The sequence below is a fragment of the Peromyscus eremicus genome, chromosome 3, assembly GCF_949786415.1.
Source record: "Peromyscus eremicus chromosome 3, PerEre_H2_v1, whole genome shotgun sequence".
Taxonomy (NCBI): Eukaryota; Metazoa; Chordata; class Mammalia; order Rodentia; family Cricetidae; genus Peromyscus; species Peromyscus eremicus.
Window position 1 is genome coordinate 141050868 of NC_081418.1, and position 16874 is coordinate 141067741.

The 16874-nt window shown below is 38.7% G+C and overlaps 1 pseudogene; it reads left to right on the forward strand.

The window, feature by feature from the left end:
* Positions 1 to 2678: 2678 nt before the first annotated feature.
* Positions 2679 to 10392, forward strand: LOC131906539 (taste receptor type 2 member 136-like; annotated as a pseudogene).
* The last annotated feature ends 6482 nt before the right edge of the window (positions 10393 to 16874 follow it).

Below are 16874 nucleotides of genomic sequence, written 5' to 3' on the forward strand. Positions count from 1 at the left end.
TTTTATATGAGTTCTGAAGATTTGTTGACATACTCATTTGAAATGCTATTTTAAAATGTATTTTTGAGAGTTTTTTGAGAATTTCTGAGTTGATTCTCGTAGTGTATTTATTCTTGACTCTTCCACGCAAACAAAGGTGCCAATACGGAGGTTTGCCAATGACAGAGTCTGAAGCTCTTTCCAAGAAAATACATCTTCTCACATAGCTCAGGAGAAGCAGACCAGAACTCCTCTGCAACACATACAGCCTCTGTAGTATTTTTTAGTCAATGATAAAGGAGAGGTTGGAAACTCACATGCTCCTGTGCAAATGAAAACATTATTTTCATTACCTAGATGTTTACTTCAATCTACGTACTTTGATATGACTATTTGAGGTCTGTGAAAAATGTTTTAAGAAATTCTGAAGTATATAAAAGATGATAAAAATAAAAGCAGATTATGGAACTTTCTGAGATATAAGGCTTTATAGGTACTTCAAAAATTGCCAATCTGTACAGATACCTGGGCATGTGATGTCTATAGATATCACACTCTGATCTGTGTAATGTCATGAGGACCTTTATTCTTCAAATATTAAGTAGTAAAAACAATATTTCCTTATTATTTCACATGCATAGATACATCTGTACAAATGCTCACCCATAAATACATATTTATTGAGATTTAAATACTTTTTAAAATTTCAATGTGTCCATATTTGTCAATATTTATTGTGTACCTAGATCACGCTTAGTATTGTACAGATTGGTCAGGCCATGCTTATGATACACTTTGCAATGTAACTGGTGCATTAGGTCTATTTTGCATGTATATAAGGTGGTAAATTCTTCTAGGATTGTGAAAAGTCAATGAGAAGGATTAGCTCATCCACACAGTAAGATATTTCCTCATTCCCAGCCTCTCCATTGACTGGTAGAGCTGATTCTTCCATTAGCAAAAAGACCATCAGACTGTATCCACCTCCCTTCAACTTCCTCTAGTATCTGCTTTGTAAACATCCACTGATTGTCACCAAAGCAGGGAAGGATGTTAAATATGTCGGGAAAGATGAAGAGTGAACATTTTGATATAGTCATAATTCAGTAGCTAAAGAGCAATACTGGACATAATTAAAGTTAGGAATGGTTGCCAAATACAGTGTGGATGGCAGAGAATGCCAAGCAGCAATTTAATGTCTAGGACTGAAAGTACTTTCAATCACTGAATCAAAGAAAGTGAACCTGATTCATTTGAAAACTCATAATTGTCCATCATTTGGTGGTAAGACAGATGGAGAGAAGGCATAACAGGCCACTTTGTAATATGTTATGGAAAGCACCTAAGAATGGAAAAACACACATACCTTCAGTGTAGTGGCAGGAAGGTCCCTGTGATGTGTTTCCTTCCAGGTAGCAAAATGAGCTCAAGCAAGAAGAGAAACAAATAGAAATAGGGCGTGAGGTGGAGCTGTGTGGAGAGGGTGCTGATAGTGAGACTTCATAGGCTTTCAGCAAAGAATCAGGACTTGGGTCTACAGCAAGGATTGCACTCACTCACAAGGAGCTTTTCTAAACCTCACAAGACAACTTTCATTTTGGATTAGAATCATCTTAGTTTCCACCTGGCCAATAGCTCCTAGGGAGATAGTCTTTCCAGGCAAGATGACAATGTCATGTAGCATTGGACTTACATTTCATCTGCAAAAGAAAATTAAAAAGTTGGTATGTATTTTTCAAAACCCAGAGAAATGTGCATTGGAAAGAATATATTTTACTGTTTGTAAACCATCTATCGGTAAATCCAGAATTCTCTTTAAAAGTAAGTGTCTCAGGGAGGTACCCTCACCTATTACAAAGTCATTATTACATGCGTGTTTCATTTAGAACTTACTGTATATAATTTTAATTTTCATTTAGATCAGCTGGTATACTGTTTACATTGAATTTAAGGATTCACAAAAAATTTAATCAACCACAATTTTATTTATTCCTCCATGCCTAAATATTCCTGTGGTGATAATTCCAGGTATATGTTTCTATCAATATTTATTTTATGGTATTAGAAGATTCTCTGACAAGCCGAGTTGCTCACAAGAGTCTTAGGTCACCTGAGCCACCTGGAAGGGACACCATCCAACTTGTTGAGCTGCCTGCAGGTTATGCAATACACTCCAGGTTTCCAGATCTTCTGAGCTGTCACTCATGCTGGGGTGGGCTATTGGTGATGTATCTGTCTTTCAGTCACTTATGTCCCTATAAGTAACCCTTCATCCATATTCCCATTAGTTATGCCAATAAAACTCATTGGTTGAACATGCTGGAATTTATCTGTACTTTGATCTATCACCACTTCTATATATAAGGTGAGTGGATATTTGTTCACATCCCCCCCCAAGGAATAGTCACACAACAAGATTTTAATCCAATCAGAAAGTGGTTGGCTACACCAAAGAGTATGTGGGCAACACTATGGACTTGAGAGGTTTAAGGAAAACTGGTGACACAAAACTTGATATGCATGAAAAGGGGCAGACCTGGGAGGACCTGGGGGAGAAGAATAAATAGGATCAATATGTAATATGTGAAATTCTCAAAGAATTAATAAAATATTTTAAAACATGGATTCTCAGTGACAATGGGTCACTCAGGTGATGCCCAGATGATGGTGATTTCTCTGAAAATTTAAATTTTTCTATCATGGCTCAGGTACTAAGTTTCAAAATTTTACTAGCTGGAATGATGAGCCCAAAAATTATGCATAGATTTGCAAAAAATGCAGCAACACAATGCAAGAGAGTATGCTTGATTTGTTTGCTAGTAAATGAGACTTTATCATCCACTGCAATATCAACCTAGAAAAATGAAGAAAGCAGAGAGCAAACAATGAAGTTCATGAATAGGTGCTTATTTGGCCTCTTTTATGAATAATAAACCATCATTGAAATCATGCTTTATCATAGTTTGTCACTTTCTGTTTGATGTTAGTCAAATAATTAAGGAAATGAACTCTTGTACATATCTAGTAAGCAAAGGATGATAAAAATATTAAGTTAGCAGATTAAGAATTCACAACCAGAGATATTTGGCATGGCTTCTACCTTCTCCAACAACTGATGACTTGACAAAAGAGTATATCATGCTTTATTGCTTAGCTTCTGTTTGACAGAAATCAGGGAAATATTTTCATATATAATGTCAAAGAAGCCTTGAAAATCAACATCTGAATGGTGGATTTTCTCTCTCACTGAGTGCAGTAGAGAGTCTCCAATGAGAATGCCTCTCAGTCCAATGCCTTTGTGGATGCCAAGTCCTTGAGTATGAACTTGACTTAATCATTTCTAATAAAGAGAATAGCGCAAATATGTAGGCATCTCACTCCAGGCTGTGCTTGTTTAGGGTGCTTCCTGTCAACTGAATGGTGTCAAACTCATCAAATTATATGAATCTCAGTTACTCAAAATATGATCATATTTCCATTCAGGCACTTTGAAGAGGAAATTGAGACACAATGGATTCATTGTGGTGGTTCCTAAATTCAGTTTGACTGGAGTCCTAACCAGAAGAATATATTGAGGCACAAAATATATAGATTCAAGGAAGACCACAAGAGGACTTCATGAGAAGCAGACATCTGCCAGCCAAGCAAAGTGACCTTGAAAGAAACTCAGCCTTCTGGTACCTTGATTTTGGGCCTCAATCCTCTACTATGAACCAATAGCTGAAGTGCCCCCAACTGGATCAGGCCCTCTGGATAAGTGAGACAGTTGATTAGCTTGAACTGTTTGGGAGGCACCCAGGCAGTGGAACCAGGACCTGTCCTTAATGCATGAGCTGGCTGTTTGGAACCTGGGGCCTATGCAGGGACACTTGGCTCAGCCTGGGAGGAGGAGACTGGATCTGCCTGGACTGAATCTACCAGGTTGAGCTGAATCCCCAAGGGAGTCCTTGCCCTGGAGGAGATGGGAATGGGGGATGGGCTGGGGGGAGAGAAGGTGGGGCGGAAGGAGGGAGGACAGGGGAATCCGTGACTGATATGTAAAATTAAATCAAATTATAAAATAAAAAAGAAAATAAATAAATCAGATATCAATGCCTAGTGCTTGAAATTATCTGACTTAGTCTATTTATTCAGCTCTCTGAAGATTATCCTTACCCTCTAGTTGAAATTAAAAACAGAAAACTATCAAGGATGTTGGAACAAGCCTTTAATTCCAGCACTCAAGAGGCAGAGGCAGGTGGATCTCTGAATTCAAGGCCAGTCTGGTCTACAGAGCAAGTTCCAAGACAGCCAGGGCTACACAGAGAAACCTTGTCTTGAAAAAATAAAATAAAAAAAAAAACCTCCCATATAACAAAGAAATGATTCCTCTTATGTTAGGCATTTACTTTGCATTACAAACAATTCAACTGATAGTAGCTTTTCATTAACAAACAGAAACACTGTTGTCTTTTGTTGTTTCTGTGAGTTAAGTTTTCTTCCTCTGAGAGCTGAAACAGTTGAAAAAGCGAAGGATCATTGAACCAGCTCTATTTCTGTATATACTTTATTTCTATCCAAGATTGTGGCTCAGAGCTCCTAAAACAGATACGACAAGAAGAGAAATTCTCCAACCTAGCCTTAGATTCTACCCAATTTTAGTTCCATGATGTCAAAGGACAATATTGAAACAAATTTACAAATTTTAATTGGCTCTTATTTGCAAGTATAGTTTTAAAGGACTCCTCATTCTGCAAAATGCAACATGCATTCTGATTTTCTGAGTGGGCAATAGGTTTATAGATAGAATACAGTTAAAAAAAAAACAAGAGTTCATAAATAAAAATTAAAAACCAAAGATGATCATCAGTCATTTGATCAACCATTGTTAAAAAAAAATTTGATCATTTCAAATATTTTTTTGAAAGTAAAATTTGAATGACATTTTCTTTTAAAAATCATATTCACTAAAACTGACCAGTTGGAGTGATTTCTGATCTTCCCCCCCCTCTTCTCTCCTCCTCCTCCTCCTCCTCCTCCTCCTCCTCCTCCTCCTCCTCTTCTTCTTTTTCTTCTTCTTCTTTTCCTTCTTCTTCTCCTTCCTCTCTCTTCTATGTGCCATCCTGCTTATTTTAACAACTGTGTTTGGTGCATAAGTAACACCTTTGATTTAGTATATTGAGCCTAGTGTAAGAGATGAGTCCAAACATGGGCAAAGTAGAAGCCTGTGCTGTGTTGCTATCTCATTTAGGTTGAAACAGCCCCTCTTGGGGGCATGAGAGAAGCTCATAATACCAGGAAACACAAGGTTCAGAAGCTCTTGGAATGCACAAGGCTCAAGTCCTCTCTCCAAGGTTACTTAAGCAATAACAATCAACAGGGAAGGGAGCCTTTCTTACTGCTGAGCTACCAGCAAGTCTAGCATCTTTCCTAAGTCCTGACTGGTCCTAGGATAGGCTACTCCTGGATGCAGTTTTCCAGAGACACCCATGTTCCTGTAAGCAATCCCTGACCCATCCTCCTATAAGCAACCCAAAGAAACCCATTGGTTCACAAAGCTGGACATGGATGAAATCATTTCTTTGCTCTCTCAGTCTTTTATCTGGGCTGAACATCTCCCCTGGATTACATCCTTCTATAATTGCTATTTACTATTGACATACTAATTGTGAAAATAAATTATCATGGTAGGTGGATTATACTCTACCTACTTATGTGTGATGTGTCAACCTATCAAATTTATAAATGCAAAATAATGTTCACCTTCATAATTATATCTTCACTTGACTCCATTATTTTTGACAATAACAGTGCTTTCCTTAATTACATCATCATTTTCTTTCATCATTTTTATTCTGTAGACGAGTATAAAAATAAGCACCAACAATCTATGCTATATGAAAAAGCAAAAGAGGTAAAAAGGAAAACACAAAATGAAATAAAAATCAGTAATTTACTTAATTTATAGTAACTTCCAAATAGCTTTAACAGGACCATCTCTGCCAAAGCTACTACCTATAAGTTCTGGGTCAAATTTGAAAACCCCAGCTGTCAACAGTTGATAGAGAATGTAGGTGGAGAACTTTTAATGCTATTTAGAAAGCTAAGCAGATAATGTAACAGGGAACAGAGACTCTGACCCTGAACTCTGTCCTCAATTCTTTCAGGCCAGTAAGTTTGTGGGTGTCAGCAAATAGTTACTGCATAACATATAAAATAAGAACTATATATAATCTTATAGCTCAATAAACTAATCTTGGCAACTATATTTTAGCATTCTATTTTACCTTGTTATTGTCAAACATTTCATTTAGAATTAATCTAAGGTCTTAAATAAGAATGCAGAAATTAATTTAAGATAATATCCCACAGAAATAATCACTGTTATATATTAATTTTTGCTTTGTTTTGAGGCAAGGTCTGTCTATGTAGCTTTGGTTGGCATGGGAATCACTGTCCAGCTAAACTGTCCTCGAACTTGAAGTCAGCTCTTATTTCTGCCTTTCAGGTGCTATCACACCTGACAGCTATCTGCTTTAAGATTCTTATTTGGTTTACTTGAGCAAACACATTTACATTTGTATGTTTTAAATAAGAATAATATCACTCTATTAGTAGTAAACCAGGTTAAGAAGTTTTGAAATTTTAGGTTAGCAATACCAAACCTTATAGAATAAAACATGTCAGAGAGAAGAACTTCAACCCCACCTCCAAAGCAAACATGGTAAGTATGCTTAACCTGTTGGAAAATAATTATTATTGGATGAATTTGTAATTTTTTTCTTATAGAAAAAAATGTTCTCAAAAAGCAGTTTCTATTTGCAATATTTTAAGATTTTGTTTGTTTTCAATTTGGGAGGGGATTGTCACTGTTGTTGTTAATGAAGATGATATTATTTTGTTAGCATTTTACTGATAAATATACTGAAATAGCAAGCAGTCGTAAAAAAGTCCATATTACAGCTGTGTGAAGCCAAGTGCCTGGTTTTCCATCTTTGTAGTGTGACTTCAGCCTTCTCTAAAACTAAATATATTATAAAAATTGAAAAAAATTAGAACTCATAAATTAAACTATTTTAGCATGTACTAATATCAAAAACAAAGTCATCAGAATCAATTACATAAAAACTGAATATTTATGTATGAAGTCTTAACTCCACAGTCACAAACACATGCTCTTTTGAGAAATATTTGGAAAACTTTTGGGGCTAGAGAGTTAGCTCAGCGTTTAAGAGCACTTGTTATGTTGGAAAGGACCTAGGTTTGATTTCCAGCACCCACATGGAGGCTTACACCCCTCAAACACCAGGCTCCCATGTGGTACACCAATATACATGCAGGCAAAATACTCATTCACACAAAATAATAAAGTAAATTTTAAAAAGAGTTTGACATAGAACTTTTTAAAATACTGTTGATTATTTAAGCCAAATGATATTTAAATATTAACTATATCTAAGAGAATAATTATATAAATATCTAACTATAATATATTTATTTGAAAATATTTATGTTACATATATTTATAGTGGACCAAATGGCTTGAAGTGCAACACATGACTTCTTTAAACTTACGTGATATCTTTGAAAATAGTCTTCAATTTAGAAGAGTGCAGTACAATGATTCTTCTATGAGAGATGCATGAGAGATGAGGGCACATGTGTGAGCACATGCAAGCACTGTGCACACAAGCTTTTGTCAGCTTTTAAGGAAAAATTATGCGTAGGTGATAGGTGTTTTCATCAGTTATCAGACTTCATGGAGTATTAGCCTTCCTGGTGTCTAATGCAAAGGTCTTGACAATTTGGTTAGGAAATTTTCCATTTTTTTAAAATACATCAATCTGTCATTTAACAGGAATCCATTGATAATAATTCTATATATAACCAAGATAAAATAAAGCATTTACAAATTCATTGCATATTCTCTGTACTGAGTTTTAAAATTTTAATAGCAAATCAGTAACATGGATGAATACAAATTATGGTGGGCCTAACCAGGAGGAAATTGATTTAAACTATAAAATCATGTATTTGTTTATTTGCATGCTTGCAAATCAGAATGTAGCTTCCCTCTAATCTCAGCCCTGAAATACACCAGTACTTAGAAGGCTGTATAAGTAGAAATCCACTTGAACTGTTTGACAGGCATTTTTGTTTCTATAAAAACAGCACCAAACTCATTCACCAGCACATGGGGTTGCTTTCTAATTTGACTTTGTCCATGGTATTTAAACACAGCATGATCTTCACTGACCATAAATGAAGAGAACAGGGATCAGCGTGTTCACAAAATCACAACCAGTGACACGAGAGCTACATTTCATTTTTTGTCTTCTTTTTTTTTTTTTTTTTTTTTTTTTTTTGGCTTTCCTTGCATCAATTTTAATCTCATAAAGAAGAGCTGGAGTAAATGCTTGGATTTATAGTAAGTGCTCAGATTTTTCACAGACATATTTATATTTACAAAAAGTGCTGCTATTAATCCTTCCCACTTTTCATCATGGATGGAGGAAGTGCCCACAAGGCCCCACACCTTTGTGAGGAGCCCATGGCATTTTTAATTTCATAATTTAATTTAATTTTACATATCAGCCATGGATTCCCTTGTTCTCTCCCCTCCCGCACCCCCTTCCCCGTCTTCCCCCCAGCCCACTCCCCACTCCCATCTCCTCCAGGGCAAAGACTCCCCTGGGGATTGAGTTCAACCTGGTAGATTCAGTCCAGGCAGCTCCAGTTCCCTCCTCCCAGGCTGAGCCAAGTGTCCCTGCATAGGCCCCAGGTTCCAAACAGCCAGCTCATGCACTGAGGACAGGTCCCAGTCCCACTGCCTGGATGCCTCCCAAACAGATCAAGCTAATCAACTGTCTCTCTTATCCAGAGGGCCTGATCCAGTTGGGGGCTCCTCAGGTATTGGTTCATAGTTCATGTGTTTCCATTCCTTTGGCTATTTGTCCCTGTGCTTTTTCCAATCTTGGTCTCAACAATTCTCACTCATACAAACCCTCCTCTTTCTCGCCAATTGGACTCCTGGAGCTCCACCTGGGGCCTGGCCATGGATCTCTGCATCCGGTTCCCTTAGTCATTGGATGAGGTTTCTAGCACAACAATTAGGGTGTTTGACCATCCTATCACCAGAGTAGGTCAGTTTGGGCTTTCTCTCGACCATTGCCAGTAGTCTATTGTGGAGGTATCTTTGTGGATTTCTGGGGACCTCTCTAGCACTTTGCTTCTTCCTATTCCCATGTGGTCTTCATTTATTATGGTTTCTTGTTCCTTGTTCTCCCTCTCTGTTCTTGATCCAGATGGTACCTCCCGCTCCCCTAAGCTCTCTTTCCCTTGACCCTTGCCCTTCATTACCCCCACTCACATCCAAGTTGTTCATGTAGATCTCATCCATTTTTCTGTCATTGGGTGATCCATGTGGTACATATATACAATGGAATAGTACTCAGCAGAGAAAAACAATGACATCATGAGGTTTGCAGGCAAATGGATGGATCTAGAAAAAATCATCCTGAGTGAGGTAACCCAGACTCAGAAAGACAAACATGGTATGTACTCACTCATAGGAGGATACTAGATGTAAAACAAAGATAACTAGATTGCTACTCACAACTCCAGGGAGGCTACCTAGAAAACAGGACCTCATTTTTTGTCTTTTAAAAAACTATTTGCTTTTTAAAGCAAATTAGAATCAACTGTGCTCAACTGTGTTTAATCCAGTTTTATTAACTATACAAGTAAAATTTATTCTTTGTGTTGCCTGGGCTGTAATCAAACATTTTAATACCTAACTGGCAACTATACTCAGCATACTGTATTTGCTGAAGATAGGCAATTTCTCGAACCTTATTTTTCTTGGCCTGAAGGGAAAAATTAAGAGTGTCATTGTCGTTGTACTTTTGGAGAGTTTGGTGATTTTGTTTCCTAATCTTGTGATGGCAACCTTATGTGGGAAAGTGCAAGTGGATGGTCACAGAAGCAACTTGACTAGGAAGCCCAAACTCGCTTATGTCATAAACCTTACACTTTTGACGACATTCACTCTGAACAATGTCATTCCCTTTACCACATCTATGATCTGTCTTCTGCTGTTAATCTACTCTCTGTGTAAACACCTTCAGACAATGAAGTTTTACAGAAAAGGACCCCAAGATCCAAGCACTGCGGTCCCCCATTAAGGCTTTGCAAGCTGTGGTCTCCTTTCTGTTGTTATTTTCCATGTTCATTCTGTCTCTAATCATATCAGGTTACAGTTATATGACGTCTCCTGATGAGCCAGTCCACCTGATTTGCCAGGTTATTGGAACCCTGTATCCTTCAAGCCATTCCTACATACTGATACAAGGACATAAGAAGATCAAACAGGCCTTTGTGTTGGCGATGGTGCAGGTGCGAACAAAGCTCTGGCTGAAAGAACCAAAACCTTGAAGTCCTTCAGCCAATATTAGAGATGTGGTGTGACTAGTAGCAGAGTCTGTAGCATTTTGTGCTTCCTATTGCTTTTGAAAAATGGACTGTGTGTGAACTATTTCTGAAGAAATTTAAAGGAAATATTTATATATATGTTGACTAAATTAGAGATTATTTGTGTTTATGGACATGTGTAAATATACAAGAAAACCTGTCTATAGCATTCCCTTAATATTATTTTCATAAAAACCATGCCATTATTCAAAATATGCTTCACATTTTGCAGAATTAGGAAGTCAGGTGTAACTGATATAAATGCTTATTTATCTTCTATATAATAAGTTGAAAACCTAATTTTAAATCTATCTAAAACTTGTTTTAAGAAATATTGCTCGCCGGGCGGTGGTGGCGCACGCCTTTAATCCCAGCACTCGGGAGGCAGAGCCAGGCGGATCTCTGTGAGTTCGAGGCCAGCCTGGGCTACCAACTGAGTTCCAGGAAAGGCGCAAAGCTACACAGAGAAACCCTGTCTCGAAAAAAAAACCAAAAAAAAAAAAAAAAAAAAAAGAAATATTGCTCTTCCCATTTTTCTTTGCATCACATGTATGTATCAAATCTTTTTAGATTTCTCATAAGTTATTTAATGCTGGTCAACCCTAAATATGGGTATATGCAAACAAAACAAAATGGACTCAGTAGGGTGTGTGTGTGTGTGTGTGTGTGTGTGTGTGTGTGTGTGTGTGTGAGATGATAATTATAGCAAAAAAGGTTCTGAATTTAAGAGTGATTGGTGGTAGGAGTTAGGGGGCAAAGAGAGTGTTAAAATGTATAAATACAGTACTCATGCATGAAATGCTCAAAAATAATAAAAAAATTTAAATTTAAAAAATATATTTAAATCCTGGAATAAAAGTTGCAAATTTAATCACATTGGTATCAGAAGAAAATCCAGCATTATTTTATCTATGAAAATAAGAAATATAGTTAAATACTGTAAATATATTCATCTGTTATATAATTTTATGGCAATTTTTGATTGATATCGTCTTAACACTCTAAAGAAATTATAAAAACCATGATTAGAAATCATCAGATATACTCCTTTCTTTCCTAACTGTCTATTCCTCTGCCCCCAGTGATTCTTTTCTATTTAGTAGACTATACTGGATATGAATGTAGAGGACAGGAATACTAAGGGGAGAAATATATTAAGTAGGATGAAGAGGAAGAGTAAAGGGATGTGTAACCAAAACTAAGCATATGTAGATTTCAATGATGAATCACCACCTCTTTTGGATGTCTAGTATATTCAATTCTAAATCATGGATGAAGACTTGTTTGAGGTAGATTTTAGTTTTTCGAGAATTGTTGACTGTAGCTGAAGTTTTCCTGTGTCCCACCTGGTCTGTAGCCACTCAGACCCAAGTAAACACACAGAGGTTTATATTAGTTATGAATTGTTTGGCCTATTGGCTCAAGCTTCTTGCTAGCTAGATCTTACATCTTAAATTAACCCATTTCTATAAATCTATACTTTGCCACATGGCTCTTGGCTTACCGGTATCTTCACATCTTGCTTCTTCTGGCAGCCATTTGCAGCGTCTGCCTTGCCTCTCCTTTCTCTTCCTGTCTATCTGTTTGGATTTCCCTCCTACTGCTAAGCTGCCTTGCCATAGGCCAAATGGCTTTATTTGTCAACCAATCAGAGCAACACATATTTACAGCATACAGAAAGACATCCACAGCACTTCCCCTTTTCTTTTCTTTTCTTTTTTCAAAAAGAAAGGTTTTAACTTTAACATAGTAAAATTACATATAACAAAGCAATTATTGAGCAAGAATTACAGTTACAATATCTGGTCTATTTGTATTTGGCAAAATTAAAGAAGATATCCTATCTATCCTATATTTATGAGTCGAAGGTTTCATATTTAACTTACCTTTTATCATAATTAAGGAAATTATAACTATCTAGTCTTCAACTACATCAAAGACCTCAGAAGGATATAATATTACCTGAGAAATGGGAGAAGGATGCAAGCAACTTTCGGGAGTCTTTTGAGAGTAGACAGAGACAGCTGGCAGCTTGGAGAGTCATCCAAAATTTCTTTGTAAAGTTGGGGCATCTGTCTTCGGCCCACTGGCCTAGAGTCTCTCAGTCACTTTTCTCTGTGTCCTGTAGAATGTCTAGCAGTTTCCTCCGAGAAGCAGGAACCTGAAGGACCATTTCACCAAGCAAAGTTCAGTGGTCACCTTCCTATGGTCCTGCATGTCCAGTCAATACACATTTTGTCAAACAGTCTAGGCAAGAACAGTTTCTTGCCCAAATGGCTCTTTTTACCAAGAAGAAGATAAACTCCATATAGAGTATCTTTGATGCCCATCCTCCTCCCTGACATAAATTGGTGCTGCCAAGAGCAGTCATGTCTCACTGTCCAGAAAGTCTAAATTTTTAAAACATTTTAAATGCCATATTCTGTAGGTCTTCGAAGTGTTTGAAGATTACCTACCTAATTGAATTATATCTATGTATACCTAGAAAACTTAACATGACTATAAGTTTGACTATCATTGAAGACTAATTATTAATCTGTATTTTTTAATTATCAATTACAATCTAAATGAGTTACATAAACATAATACCTCAAACGAGAGTAGAAATATATATACAGTATAACAAAATTAAGTTTAAACTTGTATCATTAAACTCAAATCCATAGCAATGTAAAACATTCTTAAACAAGTTGTTGCTCTTTAAAAGTAGGTTCATTAATCTACCCTTTCATCCTATCATATCTATACTATCCCCTTTTCTTCTTTAGAAAGAGATTGCATTTTATAATCACCTGTTTTAAATAAAAATATTGGTTTTCCTCTGTCCCCTATCAGAGGGCTCTTTTGATATGGGACAGAAGAATGAATCTCTCAACCTTTTTTTTTTTTTTTTTTTTTTGGTAATATGTTTGGGTATAGAGAAGGAGTGAGCCAATTTCATCTCCAAAGCCAGCTTGGTATATTTGAGATTTTGGGCATAGCTTCTCTTACTGCTTCCTGCTGGATGAGGGCCCTGTATTCTTATGGGGGACATAATGAAAATTTTAGGATTATGGAGTAGTCTGTGAGGTTGTATTGTCTGAGCCAGTTGCCTTGAAACAGTTTTGGATGTTGGATCATCTGGACCATGGTGTCATCAGAGACCTTTCAGGGGGTCTTGGCTGGTCAAACCTGATGTATCTTAATCTGGAACAAATCCATAGCCTCTGGCTTTCTGTGGAAACAAAAGCAGAGCCTCCTTTCCAAAGCAACATATCCTTAGATCCAAATTTTGAAGTCAAGGTACCTTTAAAATATACTTATTGGTTTAACTGAGCAGTCTTTACAATCAAATGTCTTTCTGTAGTTAAAAATCCTAAAGACAACACAATCCAGATTCTCTGTATAATATCCATCTTTATGTGGCTTATTTTTTATATTACTTTTACTTTCTCTTTGAAAACTTTATTTTTTAAAACTATTTCTTTATACAACTACATATATTACTTTGTTTCTTCTCTTCCAAGCCTACATACATTTTTACACACATTGTAAACCGTTTAGAAGTTTATCCCATCTGAATCTGTCTTATTGTGAATCTATTGCTTTAAATTGCAGCATTCTCCACCCACCTCAGCTTTCCTACATGATGGAACTATGGGAGACAGTGGGTCTATCCTTCCATCCAACCACCTGTAGCCCAAAAACCTTTTCTTTCTTTCTTTCTTTTTTTTTGCATGTGTGTGTGTGTGTGTGTGTGTGTGTGTGTGTGTGTGTGTGTGTATTAGCAAAGGCTAAATCCACCACATGGTGTAATGTGTGGCTTGCAGATGCCTCATTCCTACCATGCTGCAGGTCAAGCCCACATGCCAGGAACCTGCCATAGAGTAGCTCAAGCACACAGGCTGCAGCTCACTTGAGAGAGACAACTAGAAAGCTATTTTTAGCTCCATTTTAGAATTTTTTTTTCTTAAGCTTTCTCAGGTTTTAGGTGGAAACTCTTGGCCCACATTCTGACACCATTTGTAGCTGAAGTGTTCCTGTGTCCCACCTGATCCATAGCCACTCAGACTACATACCAAAAGACAACAACAGCAGTTGATTGGTGGTGGTGCACACCTTTAACCCCAGTATTCAGGAGGCAGAGATAAGCTGATCTCTGTGAGTTTGACACCATTCTGAGCAAATTTCAAGACTGTCAGGACAGCACAGAGAAACTGTCTTGAAAAAACAACAACAAAAAAAAGTAGGAATTTTGAGGCCTGGCATGCAAGAGAGGAAAAGCAAGAGCTCTGTGCCATGCCTTGCAGCCGGAGTAAGCAGGACATAACCAGGAGCTTGCACGAGGCCCCAGCCATGCCCATCACAATGGCCTGTACTGCCACCTAGGGCCATGGTGATATTCAAGCCTGATTACTGTCTAGGACAGGATGCCCAGGGTCTAGGATGCAACCTGTGGCCATGTGGTTATCCAAGAGCCATGATGCCACCAGGGCCATGAAGATCTGAGTGACCTGCACTGTCACCCAGGGCCATGGTGTTCTCCAGGCCAGGGCTGCTGCCAAGAACCATGTCTGGGTCTGTGGCTCTATAGCAGCTAGGGTCTGACTTGATGTCTATAGCTCCTGTTACTATTGCACAAGTTCCTAAAGGCCTTACTATTAAAAACCCAGAGTCAGATATTGGGGTAAATGCTGAAAGATAAGAGAGACAAAGGAACAAGCCACAGCTACTTCTTACCTCATCAACTCCATAAATCCTCTGACTGCTTCTGAGTCCTCAGCCAAAAAGGCCTAAGCCAAAAGGCTATCAGCCAAAAATTCTTAGCTCCTGTATCCTCATACTTATATACCTTTCTCTGCCCAGCCATATTACTTCTGTCCTAGTGCTGGGATTAAAGGCATGTCTGCTCCTCAAATACTGGTAGCAAAGACAAGAGATCTCAAGTGCTGGGATTAAAGGGATGTGATTCACAAGTACTGGGATTAAAAGGGTATGCCACCACTGCCTGGCCTCTGTGTTTAATCTAGTTGCTGACTCTGTCCTCTGATCCTCAGGTAAGCTTTATTTGATATACAATATATCACCACATGTTACCACCAAGGGCCATGCAGATGATTGGAATTGGACCAAGCACCTGAGACCATGTCAATGTCTGAGGGCCATGCTGCTGCTAGAGCAACACTGATCTGGGTGGTATGTGCTGCCACATGGGGCCATTGAGACATCCAGACCAAGGCTGCTGCTGTCTAGGGCCATGTCTCAGCCCATGGCTCTGCAGCAGCCAGGGTCTGGGGTGATGTCTGTGGCTCCTGTTACCACAAGGGGTTATAGGAACCATGTATGTTTGAAATCCAAGGGCTGCACTGAACTGGCCTTGCCCTTCTCTGGAAACTATAATAGGAGAGCTGGCCCTGCCCCTCAGAGGAGAGGTGGCTCTTGCACTCTGGAAAGATGGCCCCTCACCATGGGGCCCCTGGCCACTAAATCTGATCCTGTTGGAGTGGGTTCAGGTGAGCCAGCTCTAAGGGCATGAGAGCAGGAGACCTGACCCCACCTCCTGACATCTGCTGTGTGGTGGCATGGGTGAGAGAGAGATGCCCTCCCCTTACCCATTACCATCTGTGGCTGATAAAAGAGCTGGCCCTGGGGTCATGACAGTGAGAGAACTAGACCTGCCACTCACCAGCTGCAGCACATAGGAGAGCAGGCCCTGCACCCTGCCTAGGCAGCATATTACAGCTAACTCTGTTGTTGGGGTTTCAGGTGAGACAGCTCTGAGGGCATGAGATCAGGAGAGCTGACCTTCCCTCTACCCTCGTATTCCCCTGGCAGCAACTGGGAGAGAGGCCCTTGTACCTTGCCTGGGCAAAACAGTAGAGCTGGCCATGTTGATGTGAGTATGGGTCAGAGGGATCCTAGGACCTGCTCCTTGCTGAGGCTGCTTTGGGGGAGCTCGCTGAGGCAGTGCTGGAGAGAATGCCCTGGTAGTGATGATGAGAGAAAGCTGGTGGGCAGGTAAACCCAGCTAACACCCAGGCCCAGAACCAGGACTGAGTTAGCCCACTCCAACATCCAGCTTATCTATGAACCACTGGAGCATGTGAAGAGGAAGAATCTACAGATCCATAACTGCAGGACCTCCATGAACACAGGACAACAGGATATCCAAGAGGAGCCCCAGTGAGAAGCCAGAGGCCTCAAACCAGACCAATAACTCATAGCAATGAACACTTAGAAATAAAGATGAATGGACTAAAGGGTGAACTGTGCTACACTACAGTTTCAAAGATGAGATTCTTTTTTGGTTTTGTTTGGTTTTGTTTTGTTTGGTTTTGGTTTTTCTTTTAAATTTTGTTTTGTTTTGGGTGGAGGTTGCAAGGACAGGGGGCAGATTTGAGAGGATGGGAGATAAGTGGGATCAGAGTACATGATGTGAAATCCACAGAGAATTAATAAAAGTTAAA